This window comes from Elephas maximus, chromosome 7 (assembly GCF_024166365.1).
Source record: "Elephas maximus indicus isolate mEleMax1 chromosome 7, mEleMax1 primary haplotype, whole genome shotgun sequence".
Taxonomy (NCBI): domain Eukaryota; kingdom Metazoa; phylum Chordata; class Mammalia; order Proboscidea; family Elephantidae; genus Elephas; species Elephas maximus.
In genome coordinates, this window is record NC_064825.1 from 51,765,032 (window position 1) to 51,786,068 (window position 21,037).

The 21,037-nt window shown below is 38.4% G+C and overlaps 1 protein-coding gene across 1 annotated transcript in view; it reads left to right on the plus strand.

Moving 5' to 3' along the window:
- FCHSD2 (FCH and double SH3 domains 2) overlaps window positions 1-21,037 on the plus strand; it is a 289,540-nt gene that overhangs the window by 26,868 nt on the left and 241,635 nt on the right. The gene's annotated exons all lie outside the window — the stretch shown is intronic.

Here is a 21,037-nt window from a genome sequence, read left to right on the forward strand (position 1 = left end):
CACTTGTGTTTTGGTTGTTGTTGGTGTTGTAGCCAAATTAATAATGTCATGTTTTTTAGCACAAATATCCTTTTCTCTGTGTGCTTCAGTTTACTTTGTTAAAGCTGTGCTCATTACACTTACATTCTGTGCTACTTTTCCCATCACCAAAAATAAGAAGTATCTACAATCTCGAGAGTGTTTCCTCCTCCCTCCCTCACCCATCTGTGGTAACCACCAGTGAACATTGGTCTCTGTATATATATTTTTCCTTTTCTTCTTATGATAGTGGAATCATATAATATTTGTCCTTATGTGATTTGCTTATTTTACTTAGTATTGTGAATTTTTTAAAGACTTATACCACATACTTGTAGTCTAATAATAAACATTTACTGAGTTCTTTACATTTTTCAAAGTGCTTTATATCAATTTATTTCACTTAATCTTCAGAATAAGCTAGTAAGGTAGGTGGTATCCTCATTATGTAGATATAAAAATTGAAGCCCAAAAGGTAAAGATACTTACCTTTAACACCAGGATTAGAAAAATTCATATCTTATTTCCAGTTTCTTCCTTTCCACTTCTTTATTATATCTTTCTTTTGGAAGTTTTCCCTAGGAAAGTGAGGGTCATTGAGTAAAGAACCTGATAATATGGTATACTCTAGAAAGCGAGAAGGAAGGAGATAAAGCAGGGAGAAGGTGTAAAATTATTACTCTGCTTTATGGTCCTTATTCTCTTTTTATTTGGTTTATTATATTGTTATCTTTTGCATATTATTTATAGTGGGAAGAATCTTAGATAAAATTGGAAGTCTTAGGTTCTTTTCCCAACTCTTCTCCTACTTAACTATAGCTGCGTACTTGCATTTATGTATATATATTTCATTGTGTTTTCGGTGAAGGTTTATGCAGCAGTTTAGGTTCCCATTCAGTTTCTACACAAGTTGTTCAGTGACATTGGTTACATTTTTCACAATGCGTGAACATTCTCAGTATTTCCATTCTGGTTGTTCCATTTGACTTGCAGTTTTATGTGTGTCTTTTAATTGCTGTGATGTATACTTCCCTCATTTATGGAATGGAAATAACCTACTCTGGTTATCTCACAGGGTTGTTGTGAAGGGCAAGTGGGATAAGATGGGAAAATACTTTGAAAAACTTAAAGTGTTTCATTAATAGGGGATAACTATTGTTATTGTATGACAGACACCTTTATGGCTCAGTCCATTGCTAGGCTTCTTCTAAGTAAGCATTCTCTTCAAATAATAATGAAACTGTATTGTATAATTTGGAATTTCACCATTTAGCACTCTAGCTTTCTTGCTTTGAATGTCTTTTTTTTGTTTAGAAGCAGAGTAGAGTGATAATACCTTGTGTGTTCTTTAATTGTACCAGGTGTAAAGTGTACGCAGTGTTTCTCACTAATGCCAAATGGCAGGCCATGTGAGTTGGATTGGAATTACATTGGTAACCACAAGCAGCTATGTTACAACCTTCAGTTAGGATGAGTTCCATACACAGTGGCAAAGTGTGACTGTCAGGGCCTCGGGAGCTGTTTAAAGGGTTTAATACCAGAAAACATCTCTTTGCATTTCTGTCTTAGCATTTGCACCGGTATATTTACTAGGACCGTAGGCACCTTATTTCACATATTGCAAAAGGACACAGAAGTGCTTTTCAAAAAATTCAAAGGCTGTTACAAACCTTCTCTATAGGAGAATTTGACTGCTTGATTCTTGAGACAGAGGAATAAAAAAAAAAACTGAGTGCCGTCGAGTCGATTCCGACTCATAGCGACGCTATAGGACAGAGTAGAACTGCCCCATAGAATTTCCAAGGATCGCCTGGTGAATTCAAACTGGTGACCCTTTGGTTAGCACCCGTAGCACTTAACCACTATGCCACCAGGGTTTCCATTTAATGTGGCTTCTTAAAATTAGATTTAATGAATATCTAAAGTAAATTTTTATGAATTTCAAATGACAATGACAATGCTGATGTTAAGCCCATTTTGTCCTTTTCTTGCCATTTCTTAACTTTTTTTGAAAAAAAAATTTTTTTTTTAATTAGTAATAATAGTATTTACATGTTAATGTGTAGGTTTTAAGTAGATGAATTTCAGTTTAATTGAACTTCTATGTGCCAGGCATCAAGCTTAATTCTGGGGATTCAAAGATGTGTAAGAGAGACACAGATGCAGATATTTTCAATGTAATGTATTTAACAATAAGGTAGGCTTTGAGAGTGCAGAAGAGGAGTACTAGATCCAGCACAGGGATTTAGGCAATGATTTCTGAAAGAGATAATACCTAAAGTCTAACCATACCTTACAAAAATACAAGCAGGTTCAGTTTTCAGAAATGATAAACCAAAATATTTTTCTTTCAGTGTCTTGCAAATTCTGAAGTAGTGTTACTTAAAAAGTAATAATTGTTATTTCTGTATTTATTTTCCCCAGCCTATGGAGATGTAATTTACATACAATAAAATTCATCCATTCAAGTGTATAGCTTGATAAATTTTAGGAATTGTATATAGTTGAGTAATTAGCATCACAGTCAAAATATAGAACATTAGCATCATCCTGGAAAGTTTTCTGTGTCCTTTGATGCCCCAGCCTCAGACAACTACAGATCTTTCTGTCGCTATATTTTTTTGTCTTTCCTAGAATTTCATAAAGATGGAATCATACAGTTGGTATTTTTGTGTTTGACATTTTTACTTAGTGTAGTATGCACCAGTCATCCAGGGAGCTACCAGACAAGTCAAAATAAGCAACCACAATTCTCTGAAAACATGGTCCTTTCTGCTCCCATCAGCACCAGGAACCCATACCAGGAATGTGGCAGCTGTCTTCAAGACCACTACCAAGCCAGAGAGTGAGCGACAGAACAAGGGAAATTAAAAACACCCCAGAGCCCTCCTATGGAGATCAGCGACTTTTTCTTGATTATATGTTCTCCTGGTGCTATAAACTTTTGACTATTTTCCAGAGTTCTGATAAAGTTGATTGTGATGATTTTTGCTGTTTGTTTCACTGTTTATGTGGGGGGACAGACCTTTGGAATTCCCTACTCCACCATTTTCGCTTATATCATGCCATACATTTGTGTAAGCAGATTCTGGGCCAAAAATAATTTTTTTTAGCTCTGTGCCAAAGCTGTAGCCATCTGTCTCATATCCTCTTGATTTTCTAGGCAGGAGTTAAGCACGGGGCACCTGTGTATGAAAGAATTTATATATATTAATTTCTGTAATTGGTCTTGTTGATGCACTTGTTTTCACCAGCAGTGAAAAGGGGTGGGGGGGAACCCAAAACCAAGCCAGTTGCTGTGAAGTCGATTCCGACTCATGGCGACCCCGTGTGTGCAGAATAGAACTGCTCCATACGGTTTTCAAGGCTGTGACTTTTTGGAAGCAGATCAGCAGACCTTTCTTCCAAGTTGCCTCTGGGTGGGTTCCAACTGGCAACCTTTTGGTCAGTAGTCAGCACTTAACCCTTTGTGCCACTCCTGGATCTAGTAAAAGGGAAGCACCCTTGCTTAACCATTTGCGCCACGTAAGGATCCAGTAAAAGGGAAGTACCCCTGTTTCCTTCCCAGTTGGTATTGCTACAGGACAGCACTTTTCAAGAAAATCCTCCCAGTAGTCACCTGCTTTTTACTCTTTATTACATCATTGTGAGTGAGAGGTTTTTAGATTTGCGATGCCAGGTCCATATTTCCTCTAGAAAATTACACCTTTGTTTGTTAGTTCACTCTGAAAACTCATGTCTCTTGTATTTTGTTGCTTCAGTCAATTCCATATTTAATAACTTTTTATTTTTTTTCCTGTTTTTACTTAATAAGTAGCTGTCTTTCCGATTTATAGTAAATTTCTTTATGATCCGAGTTGCGCGTATGAGTTTTTTAAATCTTTATTTCCCCTCAGCCAGTGAAGATTGGCTGGTTTAGGGCTATTCCCAATGCAAACTTTCTTACTGCCTTTTTGCTTCACCAGCAGCCTGTTTTCTGCCATGGAATTGTTTGTCTGATTCCTCATTTCCTACTGTCTCCTCTACTTCTTCAAACTATGAATAGGAAAGCTCTCTCTGCCAGCCCATATGCCCTGTTTTTGTTGTCGCAAATGCAGATTTTAGATTTTATACCTAGGAAGTACACTTGAAGAAATGTACTCCCTCTTCCTCACTCCTTTGAGATTTGGAGCCTCATGCCTCATTTTTCCCTGCCTTCCTCTGGTTGAATTGTCTCTCCTTTTGGCGTACATTCCACCTAGTAGCTTACATTTCACATCTCCTGGTTTTATTGGGGATCGTGTTTGCATTCATGTTTTTTTTACTGTATTGCTTTTGAGTAATTTTTGGGAAAGGGGGAAATTCTGACTTTGCTCTGTCCTTTAAGATGAAAAGTGCTTAAAATGTATTTTTTTAGTTAGTGCTTTGCATGTTTATTTAGTTAAAATGTTTAAACTGGATTAAATATTATAAGCCATGGAATGTGGTATTTTCACCTACTTACTAAATACTTTCATGGCATTTACTGGGTGCAAAGTGTTCTAAGTGCTTTATAAATATTAACTCATTTAATCCCCATAACAATCGTACGAGATAGGTGTTATTTTTATTCCTGTTTTATTGATAGGAAAATGAGGTGCAGTCAGGAAAATTAACTTGTCCTATGTCATCGAATTAATAAGAAATAAGATCTTTCTTCTTTTCATTCTGTGAGTATAGCATTTACAGTCTAGGCATCATCTGTTTATACCTTTTGCTAATGAATCCCTTGAGAGCAGGTCCATGTCTCATTCATCTTTGTATTCCCAGTGCATATTTAGTAGAATGCCTGAAATCCAAAGATACTTACTGGATGTTGTTGGCGAACTAGTATTTTGTGTTAAGAGCCAAGCACTTTACTCTCTCCCAGACTCATACAGCTTCAGTTGCTCATTCTGCTTATTTTTTTTTTTCTCTCTCTCTTTTTTTTAATTGTGGTGAATATCCTTTTTATCCCAGACTTTCAGGTGCTCATATTGGTTGGTTGGACTTGGCATATGAGGTGGAGCTTGTTTTTATACTGGGCATAGTGATTATTGTTGTTAGCTACCGTCGAGCCAGTTCTGACTCCTAGTGACCCTGTGTACAACAGAAGGAAGCCCTGCCTGGTCCTGCACCATCCTTACAATTGTTGCTGTGCTTGAGCCCATTATTGTAACCCTGTGTCAGTCCATCTCATTGAGGGTTTTCCTCTTTTTTTCCTGACCCTCTACTTTACCAAGTATGATGTCCTACACCAGGGACTGATCCCTCCTGATAACATGCACAGAGTATGTGAGATGAAGTCTCACCACCCTCCCTTCTAAGGAGCATTCTGGCTGTACTTCTTCCAAGGCAGTTTTGTGTGTTCTTCTGCATTCCATGGTAAATTCGGTATTCTTCGCCAGCACCATAATTCAAAGCAATCAATTCTTCTTTGGTCTTCTTATTCACCATGGAGCTTTCGCATGCATATGAGACACTTGAAAATACCATGGCTTGGGGCAGGTACACCTTCGTCTTCAGCAGGCCATCTTTGCTTTTTAACACTTTAAAAAAGCCTTTTTGTGGCAGATTTACCCAGTGCAATATGTGATGTGATTTCTTGACTGTTGCTTCCATGGGCATTGATTGTGGATCCAAGTAAAATGAAATCCTTTATAACTTCAATATTTTCATCATTTATCTTGACGTTGCTTGTTGGTCCAGTTGTGAGGATTTTTGTTTTCTTTATGTTTTATGTTGAGGTGTAACCCATATGAAGGGCTGTGTTCTTTGATCTTCATCAGTAAGTGCTTCAAGTCCTCTTCACTTGCAGCAAGCAAGATTGTGTCATCTGCCTATGGCAGGCTGTTAATTAGTCTTCCTTGAATCTTGATGCTGCATTTTTCTTCATTTAGTCCAGCTTCTTGGTTTATTTGCTCAGCATGCAGATTGATTAAGCATGGTGAAATGATACAACCCTGACACACACCTTTCTTGATTTTAAACCATGAAGCACCCCCTTGATCTTTTTGAACAACTGCCTCTTGGGCTAAGTACAGGTCCTTATGAGCACAGTTAAGTGTACTCGAATTCCCATTTTTCGCAGTGTTATCCATAATTTGTTATGATTGACACAGTCGAAATCTTCACATAGTCAATAAAACACAGGTCAGTATCTTTCTGGTATTCTCTGCTTTCAGCCAGGACACATTTGACATCAGCAATAGTATCCCCTTTTCCATGTCCTCTTCTCAATCTGGCTTAAATTTCTGGCAGTTCCCTGTCGATATACTGCTGCAACCACTTTTGAATGATCTTCAGCAAAATTTTACATGTGTGTGGTATTAATGATATTGTCCAGTAATTTCCATGTTCCATTGGATCACCTTTCTTTGGAACGGGTACAAATATGGATCTCCTCCAGTTGGTTGGCTAGGTAGCTGTATTCCAAATTTCTTAGCATAGACAAATGAGCACCTCCAGCGCTGCATCCGTTTGTTGAAACATCTCAATTGGTATTCCATCAATTCCTGGAGCCTTTGTTTTCTACCAGTGTCTTCAGTGCAGCTTGGACTTCTTCCTTCAGTACCGTTGGTTCTTGATCACATGGTGCCTCCTGAAATGGTTGAATGTAGACCAGTTCTTTTTGGTACAGTGACTCTGTATTCATTCCATCTTCTACTGATACATTTTGCGTAGTTCAGTGTTTTCCCTGTAGAATCCTTCAGTATTACAGCTCGATGCTTGAATTTTTTCTTCGGTTCTTTCAGCTTGAGAAATGCTGACTGTGTTCTCCCTTTTGGTTTTCTTAATCCAGGTCTTTGAACATTTTATTGTTATACTTTACTTTGTCTTCCCGAGCAGCCCTTTGAAATCTTCTGTTCACCTCTTTTACTTCATCATTTCTTCCATTTGCTTTAGCTACTTGATGTTCAAGAACAAGTTTCAGAGTCTCTTCTGACATCAATTTTGGTCTTTTCTTTCTTTCCTGTCTTTCAAATGACCTTTTACTTCATGTGTGATTCCTTGATTTCATTCCACAGCTTGTTAGGTCTTTGGTCATTAGTGTTCAGTGTTTCAAATCTATTCTTGAGATAGTCTGTAAATTCAAGTGGGATGTACCCAAGGTCATATTTTGGCTCTCATGAACTTGCTCTAATTTTCTTCAGCTTCAGTCTGAACTTGCATATGACCAATTGATGATCTCTTCCACAGCCAGCCCCTGGACTTGTTCTGACTGATAATACTCAGCTTCTTCGTCCTCTCTTTCCACAGATGTAGTTGATTTGTCTACTGTGTGTTCCATCTGGCAAGGTCCATGTGTATAGTCACCATTTATGTTGTTGAAAAAAGATATTTGCAAGGAAGTCATTGTTGGTCTTGCAAAATTCTGTCGTGTGATCTCTGTTGTCATTTTTGTCACCAAGGCCATATTTTCCAACTTCCAGTCCTTTGTTTCCAGCTTTCGCATTGCAATCACCAGTAATTATCAAAGCATCTTGATTGCGTGTTTGATCAATTTCAGATTGTAGAATTTTGTACAAATCTTCAATTTATTCATCTTTGAACTCAGTGGTTGGTGCATAAATTTAAATAATAGTCATATTAAGTGGTCCTCCCTGTAAGCGTATGAATATTATCCTATTACTGACAGTTGTGTACTCCAGGATAAATCTTGAAATGTTCTTTTTGATGGCAACTTTCCTCTTCAGTTTGTCTTTTCCAGTAGTAGACTATATGATTGTCCAATTCAGAATGGCCAATTCCAGTCCATTTTAGCATACTAATGCTTAGGATATCAATCTCTGTACATTCCAATTCATTCTTGATGACTTCCAGTTTTCCTAGAGTCATACTTAGTACATTCCATATTCCAATTATTAATGGATGTTTGCAGTTGTTTCTTTTCATTTTGAGTCGTGCCAGATCAGCAAATGAAGGTCCTGAAAGCTTTACTCTATCCTGTCATTAAGGTCAGCTGTCCTCCAATCATATTTTGGGTGCCTTCCAACCTGAGGGGCTCATCCTCTGGCACAACAGACAGTGTTCTGCTACTATTTATAAGGTTTTCACTGCCCAGTTTTTTTGAAAGTAGGCCACCAGGTCCTTCTGCCTAGTCTTTCTTAGTCTGGAAACTCCACTGAAACTTGTCCACCATGGGTGACCCTGCTGGTATTGAAATACCAGTGGCACAGCTTCCAGCATCACAGCAACATGCAAGCCATGACAGGACAAAATGACAGATGAGTTGTGGGATAATGGCATTAGTGAATATTTATTGAAAATGATGAGTAGTATACCCTGTCAGGAGGCCCTGGGTGGTGCAACAGTTAAGCACTCAACTACTAGCAGAAAGGTTAGTGGTTTGAACACAACCAGAGGTGCCTCATAAGACAGACGTAGTGATCTGCTTCCAAATTATCGAAGATTTGAAAACCCTATGTAGCCGTGCTACTCTGCACACATGTGGGTCACCATAAGTTGGAATTGACTTGATAGTCACTAACAATAACAAGAAAAACAATAATGCCTAGTCCTGTACATTGCTGTGTGCATTATCTCATTTAGACCTCACAAAAGTACTAAGGCACGTGTATTATTGGCCCCACGTTCTGTCAAGGAAATGAGATTCTGAAAACTTCAGTAAGTTGGCCAGAGTTACAGAGGAACTAATGCAGTTATGACTCATTCTCAGGTCCATCAGTCTGAATGCTGATTCTATGATTTCAACTTCTGTTTGTGAAATTTTTTACAAAACATATTAAAAGCCATCTGTATAGGGTTGCTATGAGTCGGAAATCGACTTGATGGCAGCGGGGTTGGTTTTTTTTTTTTTTTTTTTTGGTATGGTTTAATGATCTTTGTTTTCTAGAGTGGTGTTTCTTTAAATTTAGTCATTTCCGTACCATCTTTTCTACCTGTGATCTACCTATATGTCATATACTATTATTAGTTGTATTATTTAGGATAGCTAACGGTGCAAGTAATGGGTGCTCCTCAAATTAGCTTATATGGTAATGCAATTCATTATTTTTTGTAACAGGAAGCTCAGTGATAGGGAGGACTCCAGCATTGGTTGATTCAGTGTCTCAATAATGTTATTAAGGATGAATCAAATATGCCTCCTAAATTCACCTGGATTAATGTTTAAAATCCTTTCAGGGGCCATTATATCATCTTTATTTCCCCAATACTTTTGTAGTGAAAATTTTGAGACGTACAGCCATGGTGAAAGAATTTTATAATGAACACCATCTAGATTCTATCATTAGCCTTTTACCATACTTATTTATCACATATTTATCCATCTTTATATTCATCTGATTTTTATGTCACAGGTATCTATCTGCACACTTCCCCTATATCTTAAGCATGATTATCAGTACGTAGAGTTTAAAATTTGGTTAGTGTTTTTAATGTAATATTTACATATAATGAAAGATAACAAGTCTTTAAGTGTACATATAAGTACGTCTTCTCAGTCCTTCCTGCCCCTACCTCCCTACTCTTCTGATTTTTCCACTGTAGATTAGATTTTCCAGTTCTAGTGCTTTATCAGTAGAACCATATAGTGTATATTCTTTAGCCTGTTGCTCTTTTCATGTACATAATTATTTAAAAATAATATTTTATAGCCTTTTTGGTGAAAGGTTACACAGCAAGTTAGGTTCCCTTTTGACAGTTGCCATACAAATTGTTCAATGACGTTAGTTACATTTGTCACAATGCATCAGGGTTCTCTTTAATTATGTTCTGGTTGTTCTGTTCCCAGTGATCTAGCTTCCCTGCCCCCTTATTTTCTCATTCTTGCTTTAGAGTAATTGTTGACCTTTTGATCTCATATAGATGGTTTTTTAATGGAGTGCTGTACTCATGGGTAATATCCTTTATTTTGTGTGCCAGTCTGTTATTTTGCTAAAAGATGATCTCGGGATAGTTTCGGTTCAAGGTTTAAAGAGTCTCTCAGGGCAATAGTCTAAGGATGTCCTCTAGTGTCAACCAGTCCAGCAGGTCTGGACTGTTTTTTTTTCCTTCAGTTGTGCTTTAGGTGAAAATTTACAGCTCCAGCAAATTTCTCATACAAAAATTTATACACATATTGTTATGTGACACTAGTTGCAGTCCCTGTAATGTGACAGCACACTCCCTCTTTCCACCCCCAGGATTCCTGTGTGCATCCAACCAGCTCCCATCCCTTTCTGCCTTCTCATCCTGCCTCCAGACAGGAGATGCCCATTTAGTCTCTTGTATGGAAACCCTGGTGGCATAGTGGTTAAGTGCTATGGCTGCTAACCAAAGGGTCAGCAGTTTGAATCCGCCAGGCGCTCCTTGGAAACTCTATGGGGCAGTTCTACTCTGTCCTATAGGGTTGCTATGAGTCAGAATCGACTTGACGGCACTGGGTTTGGTTTTACCTGCTTGAACTAAGAAGCACATTCTTCATGACTATTATATAAGTCCAGCCTAATCTTTGAAGAGTTGGTTCCAGGAATGGTTTTAGTCCTGGGTTAGCAGTGTCTGGTGGCCATGTCTTCAAGGCTTCCCCCAGTCTCTGCCAGACCTTTAAGTCTGGTCTTTCTACGTGAATTTGAGTTCTGCACCCCACTTTTCTCCTGCTCCATCAGGGACTCTCTGTTGTGTTCCCTGTCAGGTTCGTCACTGATGATAGCCAAGCACCATCAAGTTCTTCTGGTCTCAGGCTGATGGTGTCTCGGGTTTGTGTAGCCCTTTTGTCTCTTGGGCTGATATTTTCCTTGTGTCTTTGGTGTTCATTCTCCTTTGCTCCAGGTGCGTTGGGACCAATTGATACATCTTAGATGGCTGCTCGCAAGCTAAGACCCCAGACACCACGCACCAAAGTTGGATGCGGAACATTTTCTTAATAAGCTTCGTTATGCCAATTAACCAAGATGACCCCTGAAACCACGGTCCCCAGACCCCAGCCCCTGTACTTGTCCCTCGAAGTGTTTGTGTTCAGAAAATTTTTTAGCTTTTGGTTTGGTACAGTTGTGCTGACTTCCCCTGTGTTGTGTGTTGTCCTCCCCTTCACCTGAGAAAATTCTTGTCTACAGCCTAATTAGTGAATTCCCCTCTCCCTCCCTCCTCACCCTCAAAACGATCAAAGAATGTTTTCTTCTGTGTTTAAACCTTTTCTTGAGTTCTTATAATAGTTTTCTCATACAATATTTGTACTTTCGCAACTGACTAATTTCACTCAGCATGACTTCCAGATTCATCCATGTTGTGAGATACTTCAGGGATTCATCATTGTTCTTTATCATTGCATAGTATTCTGTTGTGTGTATGTACCATAATTTGTTTATGCATCATTCATCTGTTGATGGGCACCTAGATTGTTTCCATCTTTTTGATATCGTCAGTAGTGCTGCAGTGAACATGGGTGTGCATGTATCTATTTGTGTGAGGGCTCTTCTCTAGAATATATTCCAAGGAGTGGGGTTGCTGGATCATCTGGTAGTTCTATTTCTAGCTTTTTAAGGAAGTGCCAATTCGATTTCCAAAGTGGTGGTACCATTTTACATTCCCACCAGCAGTGTATAAGTGTTCCAGTCTCTCCACAACCTCTCCAACATTTATCATTTTGTGTTTTTTGGATTAGTTCTAGCCTTGTGGGGGTGAGATAGTATATCATTGTAGTTTTGATTTGCACCTCTCTACTGGCTAATGATCGTAAGCATTTCCTCATGTATCTGTTAGCCACCTCAGTGTCTTCTTTGGTGGAGTGTCTATTCATATCCTTTGCCCATTTTTTAATTGGGTTATTTGTCTTTTTCTTGTTGAGGTTTTGCAGTGTCTTATAGATTTTAGACACTAGACCCTGTCTGGATATGTTGTAGCCAAAATTTTTTTCCCAGTCTTCAGCTTGTCTTTTTAATCTTTTGGTGAAGTCCTTTCATGAGCACAAGTGATTTATAGAAGCTCCCAGCTATCTAGTTTCTCTTCTGGTGTTTGTGCATTGTTATGGTTTGTATTCTGTTTATGCCGTGTATTAGGACTCCTAGCATTGTCCCTATTTTTTCTTCCATGATCTTTATTGTTTTAGATTTTATATTTAGGTCTTTGATCCATTGTGAGTTAGTTTTTTGTACATCGTGTGAGGTATGGGTCTTCTTTCATTATTTTGCAGGTGGTTATCCGGTTATGTCAGCACCATTTGTTAAAGAGACTCTCTTTTTCCCGTTTGACAGACTTTGGGGCTTTGTCAAATATCAGCTGATCAGATGTAGATAAATTAGTGTCTGGATTCTCAATTCTATAACATTGGTCTGTGTATCTGTTGTTTTATCAGTACCAGGCTGTTGTGACTACCATGGCAGTAAAATAGGTTCTAAAATCAGGTAGTGTGAGGACTCCCACTTCCTTCTTTTTCTTCAGTAATGTTTTACTTATCCAGGGCCATTTCCCTTTCCATTTGAAGTTGGTGATTTGTTTTTCCATGTTGTTAAAAAATGTCTTTGGAATTTGGATCAGGATTGCATTCTATCTGTAGATCACTTTGGGTAGAATAGACATTTTCACAATGTTGACTTTTCCTACCCATGAGCAAGTTATGTTTTTCCACTTACGTAGGTCTCTTTTGGTTTCTTGAAGTAGTGTCTTGTACTTTTCTTTGTATAAGTCTTTTACATTTCTGATTAGATTTATTTCTAAGTATTTTGTCTTCTTGGGGGCTACTGTAAATGGTATTGATTTGGTGATTTCCCCTTCGACATTCTCTTTGTTGGTGTAGAGGAATCCAACTGATTTTTGTGTGTTTATCTTGTATCCTCATACTTTGCAATAAATTTCTATTAGTTCCACTAGTTTTCTTGTGGATTCTTTGGGGCTTTCTGTGTATAAGATCATATCATCTGCAAATAGGGGTACTTTTACTTCTTCCTTACCAATTTAGGTGTCCTTTATTTCTTTTTCTTTCCTCGTTGCTCTCTCTAGGGCTTCCAGCACAATGTTGAGTAAGAGTGATGATAAAGGGCATCCTTGTCTGGTTCCCTTTCTCAAGGAGAATGCTTTCAGACACTCTTCATTTAGGATGATGTTGGTTATTGGCTTTGTATAAATGTGCTTTATTATGTTGAGGGATTTCCCTTCTATTCCTATTTTGCTGAGAGTTTTTATTAGGAGTGGGTGTTGGACTTTGTGAAATGCCTTTTCTGCATCAATTGGTAAGATCATTTGGTCCTTATCTTTTGTTTTATTTATGTGATGGATTACATTGTTTGATTTTCTAATGTTGAACCATCCCTGCATACCTGGTATAAATCCCACTTGGTCATGGTGAATTTTTTTTTGATACATTGTTGAATTCTATTGGCTAGAATTTTGTTGAGGATTTTTGTGTCTGTGTTCACGAGGATGTTGGTTTTTATTTTGTGTGTGTGTGTGTAGTGTCTTTGAATCGACTCTAGGGCACTGGGTTTTTTGGGTGGTGTCTTTACCTGGCTTTTGTATCAGGGTTATGCTGGCTTCACAGAATGAATTTGGGGGAGTATACCGTCCTTTCCTATGCCCTGAATTTCCTTTAGTAGTACTGATCTTAACTCTTCTCTGAAAGTTTGGTAGAATTCTCCAGTGAAGCCATCAGGGCCAGGGACCTTTTTTGTTGGATCTTTTTAATTACTTCTTTGATCTTTTCTTTTGTTATAGGTTTATTTAGTTTTTCTACCTTGGTTGTGTTAGTTTAGGTAGGTAGAGTGTTTCTAGAAATTTGTCCGTTTCCTCTAGGTTTTCAAATTTGTTGGAGTACGGTTTTTCATTGTATTCTGTTGTTATTCTTTTAATTTCATTTGGATCTGTTGTGATATTGCCCATCTCATTTCTTATTTGGGTTATTTGCTTCCTCTCCCGTTTTTCTTTCGTCAGTTTGGCCAGTGGTTATCAATTTTGTTAATCTTTTCAAACAACCAGCTTTTCATCTTGTTAACTCTTTCAATTGTGTTTCTGTTTTCTATTTAATTTATTTCTGCTCTAATTTCTATTATTTTCTTTCTTCTGTTGCTGGAGGTCTTTTTTTTGCTGCTCTCTTTCTATTTGTTTGAGTTGTAGGATTAATGTTTTGATTTTGGCCCTTTTTTCTTTTTGGATGTGTGCGTTTATTGATATAAATTTACCTCTGAGGACTGCTTTTGCTGTATTATCCCAAAAGTTCTAGTAGGATGTGTCTTCTTTCTCATTTGATTCCATGAATTTCTTTATTCTGCCCTTGGTTTCTTCTATAACCCAGTGGTTTTTGTACAAGGTATTGGTCAGTTTCCATATGTTTATTTTTTTCCCTTGCTTTTTCTGTTATTGATTTCTACTTTTATGGCTTTTAGGGTCAGAAAAGATGCTTCGTAGTATTTCAGTATTATGGATTCTGTTAAGGCCTGCATTGTGGCCTAATATGTGGCCTATTCTGGAGAATGTTTTATGTGCATTGGAAGAGAAAGTATACTTGGCTGCTGTTGGGTGGAGTGTTCTGTATGTGTCTATGACATCAAGTTGATTGATTGTGGCATTTAGATCTTCCATGTCTTTATTGAGCTTATTTCTGGATGTTCTGTCCTTCACCAAAGGTGGTGTGTTGAAGTTGTCTGCTATTATTGTGAAGCTGTCTGTTTCTCTTTTCAATGCTTTTAGAGTTTGTTTTATGTATTTTGGAGCCCTGTCATTGGGTGCGTAAATATTTATTATAGTTATGCCTTCCTGGTGTATTGACCCTTTAATCATTACATAGTGTCCTTTCTTAGCCTTTGTGGTGCATTTTGCTTTAAAGTCTGTTTTGTCAGGATTAATATTGCCACTCTTGCTCTTTTTTGATTGTTGTTGTCTCGATATATTTTTTTTCATCCTTTGCATTTTCGTTTGTTTTGGTCTTTGAGTCTAAGGTGTGTCTCTTGTAGGCAGCATATAGATAAACTGCATCTCTTAATCTGTTCTGCCACTCTCTGTCTCTTTATTGGTGCATTTAGTCCATTTACATTCGGTGTAATTATTGATAGGTATGAGTTTAGTACTGTTATTTTGATGTATTTTTTGTGTTTTTGACAGTTTCTTTGTTCACTCAGTTTTCTGTGCTAATTTTTCTTTGTGTATTTTCTTTTCATCTTTTTCATTGTTGTTGGTTTTGTATTTGCTTGTTCTTTATATTTTTCTTCTTTTTTAATTTCATGTGTAGTATCGTTAGTTTCCTTTGTGGTTACCTTAAAATTTACCTCTGTTTTTCTTGATATTGCCTTAACTACCTTTCCTTATGAAAGCTTTATGACTGTTTAGTCCCTCTTTTTTGGTTTAATATTGTCATCTTTTACATATTGACGTCTCTGTTTCCCTATTTTCAAGTGTTTTAGCTTTGACTTATTTTTGTGACTCCCTGTCTGGGTCGATATCTGTTTGTTCTGTCCTGTATTCTAGTCTTGGGTTGTTATCTGATATTACTGTTTCTCTAAGCAGAGGAGTCCCTTTAGTATTTGTTGTAGTTTTGATTTGGGCTTTACAAATTCCCTTAACTTCTGTTTATCTGAAAATGTCCAAATTTCACCATCATATTTGTAAGACAGTTTTGCTAAGTATATAATTCTTGACTGGCAGTTTTTTTCATTTGAGGCTTTATATATGTCATCCCATTGACTTCTTGCCTGCATGGTTTCTGCTGACTAATCAGAGCTTAGTCTTATTGAGTGTGCTTTGTAGATGACTTTTTGTTTATTCTTAGCTGCTCTGCAAGTTCTTTCATTTGGTTTTGGGAAGTCTGATTATAATATGTCTTCGTGACTTTCTGGTGGGATCTGCCCTGCATGGGGTTTGATGAGGCTCTTGGATAGATACTTTCTCATCTTTTACGCTACTAGGAAAGTTTTCTACCAACAGATCTTCAACAATTCTCTGTGTATTTCCTGTTATCCCTCTCTGTCCTGTTACTGAAGTCACTTGTTGATTAATGATAGAGGATCTTAGGGTTTCTTCGTTAAAAAAAAAATTTTTTTTTATCTTGCTTTTCCTCAGATACATTGGTGTTCTTTATCTTTAATCTCACTAATTCTTACTTCCATTGCCTCAATTCTGCTCCTATGACTTTCTATTGAGTAATTCTGAAATTTTATTTTCGTTTTTTAGAATTTCTGTTTGCTGTCTCTGTGGATTCTTGTAGCCCGTTAAATTTGGCATTTTGCTCTTGTATAAACCTCTTAAATTCCTCTGTTGCTTTGTCTGTGTGTTCCTTGGCTTGGTCTGCGTTTTGCCTGATCTTCCCAATCTCTTGAAAATCTCTGTGTATTAATCTTTCCAATTCTACCTCTGGTAATTCCAATACCTTCTCTTCCACCTGAGGTTTTCCCATTCTTTGTTTTGGTCCGTTGCTGAAGCCATCATTGTGTGTCTCTTTATGTGATTTGATACTGACTTGTCTCCGAGCCATTGATAAGTTATTATATGTATTTTTTTGTATGTTTGGTTACTGTGTCCTAGCTTCTCGTTTTGCATTGTTTTAATGTGCCCAAAAAGGCTGGTCATGTGAGCTACTTTGATTATTGATGTCTTTGAAGCTCTCAAGTCCTGTCACCAGGTGGTTAGAGCTGCTACTAGGTATGTGAGCCCAGGAGTCCATTTACTTTTCTTGTGTGCATACAGCTCAGGTGTCCAGGTCATTGGTCACTGAGTGTATGGTGTAGGCTCTCACCTACAGTCCTAGGCAGACAGGGCTGCATAGGGGTGATTGGAGCAGGCACAGGTATCTGGCTATGCTAGGGGGTTATGTGCTGGGCAAAGTAGGGGACTGATTGCTGTCCCTGGGTGCCTTAGTGGAAGGCGGGTCCCTGTTTCCTAGAGCACGTAGGTAGGTGAGTTTTGCAGCCGACCTTTGGACACCCAGTGCCATTGGCTATAAGGACTAGGAGACACCACTTCATCTTGGACCTCTGTTGTGGATGGCTAGGTGGAGTGAGTGGAGCCGCTAGTCCTCAGGCTTCTGACGTGGATAGGCGAGGACCCTGCTTAATGTGTATGGCAATGTCAAATGTCATGACTCTGCCACTCCTGCAGTTGAAAATAGGCTTCAGGTATATACCCTGTTGTATTATGCTAATGAGGGCCTACACTGTTGAAATGGGCCCACACAGGTTAGTCAGGTGTAAAAGGTATTCAGAGTCCGTGGACCCGTAATGCTTGTGCCTAGACAAAGGGGCTGCTCCCGCCCTGAGTTCCCAGCTTAGGGGAGCTGGCAGATTATTTTTTCCTGTTTGTTGCTTGTTCATTAATTTGTTCCCTTTCCAAAGCTGGGAGAATAGCTCAGGGCATGCGAGGGGACCCACTTCTAGCCCAGAGGGTACAGCATTTGGTGAAGCCAGACCAGGACCAGAGCAGAGCGGAGAGTGGACAGGTGAAGAGGAGATAGGTACTTCCTAGAGAAGGAAGGGTTATTTTGATCCCGTGCAATAGGTTAGACACTTGCAGTTAACTTTTGCAGATCCAACACCACTTCCCCTTGGCTCCAGAGGTTTGTGCAGACTCTCTGCCACTCAGTTTCTCCCAATGTGGAAAACGCATTTGAGCGCTACGGCTTGCCTCAGCCAGTGCACACTGGCCGATCCAGCCTGTGTGGTGTCGGCCAGGTCAGGTCTGGCAAATAGTTGCTCGTTCTGAACTGCCTTTCCCTCTGCCTGCCACTCAGTCCAACTCCTTAACTTTGTCTTTGATGTTCAGGGCTCCTAGCTTGTCATACATAATCAATTCACTTGTTGTTTTCGGGTCTTTGTTTTAAGAGGGACCACAGGAAGCGTCTGACAACTCCACCATCTTGGCCCCACCTCCAGTCTGAAGTTTTTAAGAATTTGAGTTCTATTCTGTTTTTCTCCTTTCTGTCAGGGTCCATCTATTGTTATCCTGATCATAATGGTCGGTAGTGGTAGCTAGCTAGGCACCATGTAATTCTTCTTGTCAACGTAATGTTTTTAAGATTCCTACACATTGTGTGCATCAGTAATTCATCTGTTTTCATTGCTGAGTAGTACTCCACTGTATGAATATATCACAGTTTATCCATTGTCCCAGTTTTTGGGCTGTGTCCCGTTTTTTGCTGTAGTAAGTAAAGGTGATGTATACATTTCTGTACAAGTGTTTGTGTGGTCATATGTTTTTATTTCCCTACGTAATTAAATATTAGAATTGCTTTGTCAGCATAGATATATGTTTAGTTATATAAGAAATGCCAGACCTTTTTCCAAAGTTGTACCACTTTATATTCCCACCAACAACATATTAGGGTTCCATTGCGCCATATCCTCACTGATATTTGGAGTTATCAGCTTTTTTTTTTTTTAATTTACCCATTCTGGTGGATATGTCTATCTTCCTTTGTAACATTCATCATCATGGTTGTTGATACCCCATTTTTACCATCACTGTTACAGTTTAAACAATCTGAGATGTTCTGCCTATTCTGGTGATGAACTTAAATTGGTTCATTACAGAGTTAGGGGGTCCCCCAAGACCACCCTCATTTCTGACACTGTCTGCAAGTTTGGGGATCCCCCAGATATCTCTTCAATAATTCACTCAAAGGACTCTCAGAACTCACTGAAAGTTGTTATATTCATGCTTATGATTTATACAGTGAAAGCAAAGAGGTTAAAATCAGCCAAGGGAACAGGTGCATAGGGTAGGTTCCAGTTGTCTTCTCTTAGTGGAGTTGTATGGACAGTGCATACTTCTCCCACAATAATATGTGATCATACCAAACCAAACCCATTTCCATCAAGTGGATTCCAACTCATAGTGATCTTATAGGACAGAGTAGAACTGCCCTGTAGGGTTTCCAAGGAGTGGCTAGTGGATTTGAACTGCAGACCTTTTGGTTAGCAGTTGCAGCTCTTAACCACTGCGCCACCAATGATAATATGGGTGGAATATTCCCAAACAGGGACCCCTACTTGATCTTTGGTGTTTGGAGTTTTTATTAGGGCTCAATCACGTAGATATGGTTGACTGCCAATGTGGCTAACCTTATTTTCCAGTTCCTGCAGAAGTTAAACTGAAACCCTGTGGCTCAAGCTCCCCCTCCCCCACTCCTCCTCCAATAAATCACATTGCTAACATGAACTATCTGGTTTGGCTCAAGGCCCTCAGGTAAACAAATACATTTATCAGTCAGAACATTTCAGGGCCTTAGAAGTTACTTCCAAGAGTCAAGGGCAAAGGCTAGACTTCTCTTTGGGCAAGGTTCATCATTTATTATGCGCTCACATACACACTCCTTGGTTTTTAAAGCTCATATACAAAATGTTTGTGTTAACTGTTATAATGTATGACCAAGGTCAAGAAACCTAACTGGTCCATATGAATATGGATTGTGACTTTGGTTCTACCTGACTTAGGAACTAACCTATTGAGCTATTTAATCCAAACTTAGAGAGAATCTGAAACCTTGTTGAGTCCCTGGGTGGTGCAAACAGTCAGTGTACTTGGCTGCTAACCAAAAGGTTGGAGGTCCAGTTCACCTAGAGTTGCCTCAGAAGGAAGGCCTAGTATTCTACTTCAAAAAAAATCAGCTATTGAAAACGCTACGGAGCACAGTTCTACTCTGACACTTACAGGGTTGCTGTGAGTTGGAATTGACTCAAACGCACACAGTTCAGGAGTCCCTGAGTGGTGCAAATGGTTTGTGCCCTTGGCTGCTAACTGCAGGGTTTGAGGTTGGAGTCTACTCGTAGGTGCCTTGGAAGAAAGGCCTGGCAATCTACTTTTGAAAAATCGGCTACTGAATATCCTATGGACCACAGTTCTGCTCTGGCACACACGGGGCTACCCTGAGTCAGAATTGACTTGTCATCATCAACCGGTTTATCTAATTAAAAGAAAAATTCTGTTGGTATAATAGCAAATCTGTCTCAACCTCCCAGTCCTAGGTAAATGCTGATCTACTTACTGTCTGTGTGGATTTTTCGATTCTGGACATTTCAAACAAATGGAATCATATAACGTGGTCATTTGTCTCCTACTGCTTTCACTTAGTATAATATTTTCAAGGTTCATCCATAATGTAGCATTTTTTAGTACTTTATTTCTTTTTATGGCTGTACAGTATTCCATTGTATGTATACATCATAGTTTATCTTTTCATCAGTTGATGGACGTTTGGGTTGTTTCCACTTTCGGGCTATTACGAATAGTGCTGCTTTGAGCACTCATTACAGGTTTTTGTGTCGACATATGTTTTAAATTATCTTGGGCATATATGTAGGAGTGGAACTGTTGGGACATACAGTAACTCTGTTTTATGTTTGGAGGAGCTCCCAAAATATTTTCCAAAGCAGCTATATCATTTTACATCTTACCAACAATGTATGAGAGTTCTCATTTCTCCACATCCTTACGAGAACTTGTAATTGTTTGTCTTTTTAATTATAGCATTCATTAATATTTTAATAAAGGGTTTTTTGAGAAATCAATTTTGAATTTTAACAAATACCTTTTCTTTTTATATAGAGTTTATCAGATTTTTTTTTCTTTTTGCTCTGTACTCAATATGGTGAATTAGAATTAATAGATTTCTTAATATCAATACAAGTTAATTTTGATTAGTTGTCATTCTGATTTGTTTTCTTTGGAGGAGGGAATTACTTGTAGGAATGTAACTGTTTTATGACAACTGTAAATGCCACTGAATATTTACATTAGCTGACATGCTTGTTTAGAGTAAATAATTTCTCTTCTCCTTGCAGACTTCACTTGGACATCCATATTTTCAGATGAGTTGTATCTAAACTTAAAAGAGTCATACATAAATAACAAGTATTTTATCTTTCATAAAATATTAAAAATACCACCTCCCCCAAAATATATGTTTGTCTTTAGAATTTTTTAATGGTGGAAGTGTGAGCTAGTTCATTTTCATTAATACCCTTTGAGTATTTACCACCAGTATTAAAAAGACTAGGAAGAAAGGCCTGGTGATCTACTTCTGAAAATTAGCCAGTGAAAACCCTGTGGGTCACAACAGAATATTGACTGATACAGTGCTGAAAGAGAGCCATCACTCCAAATC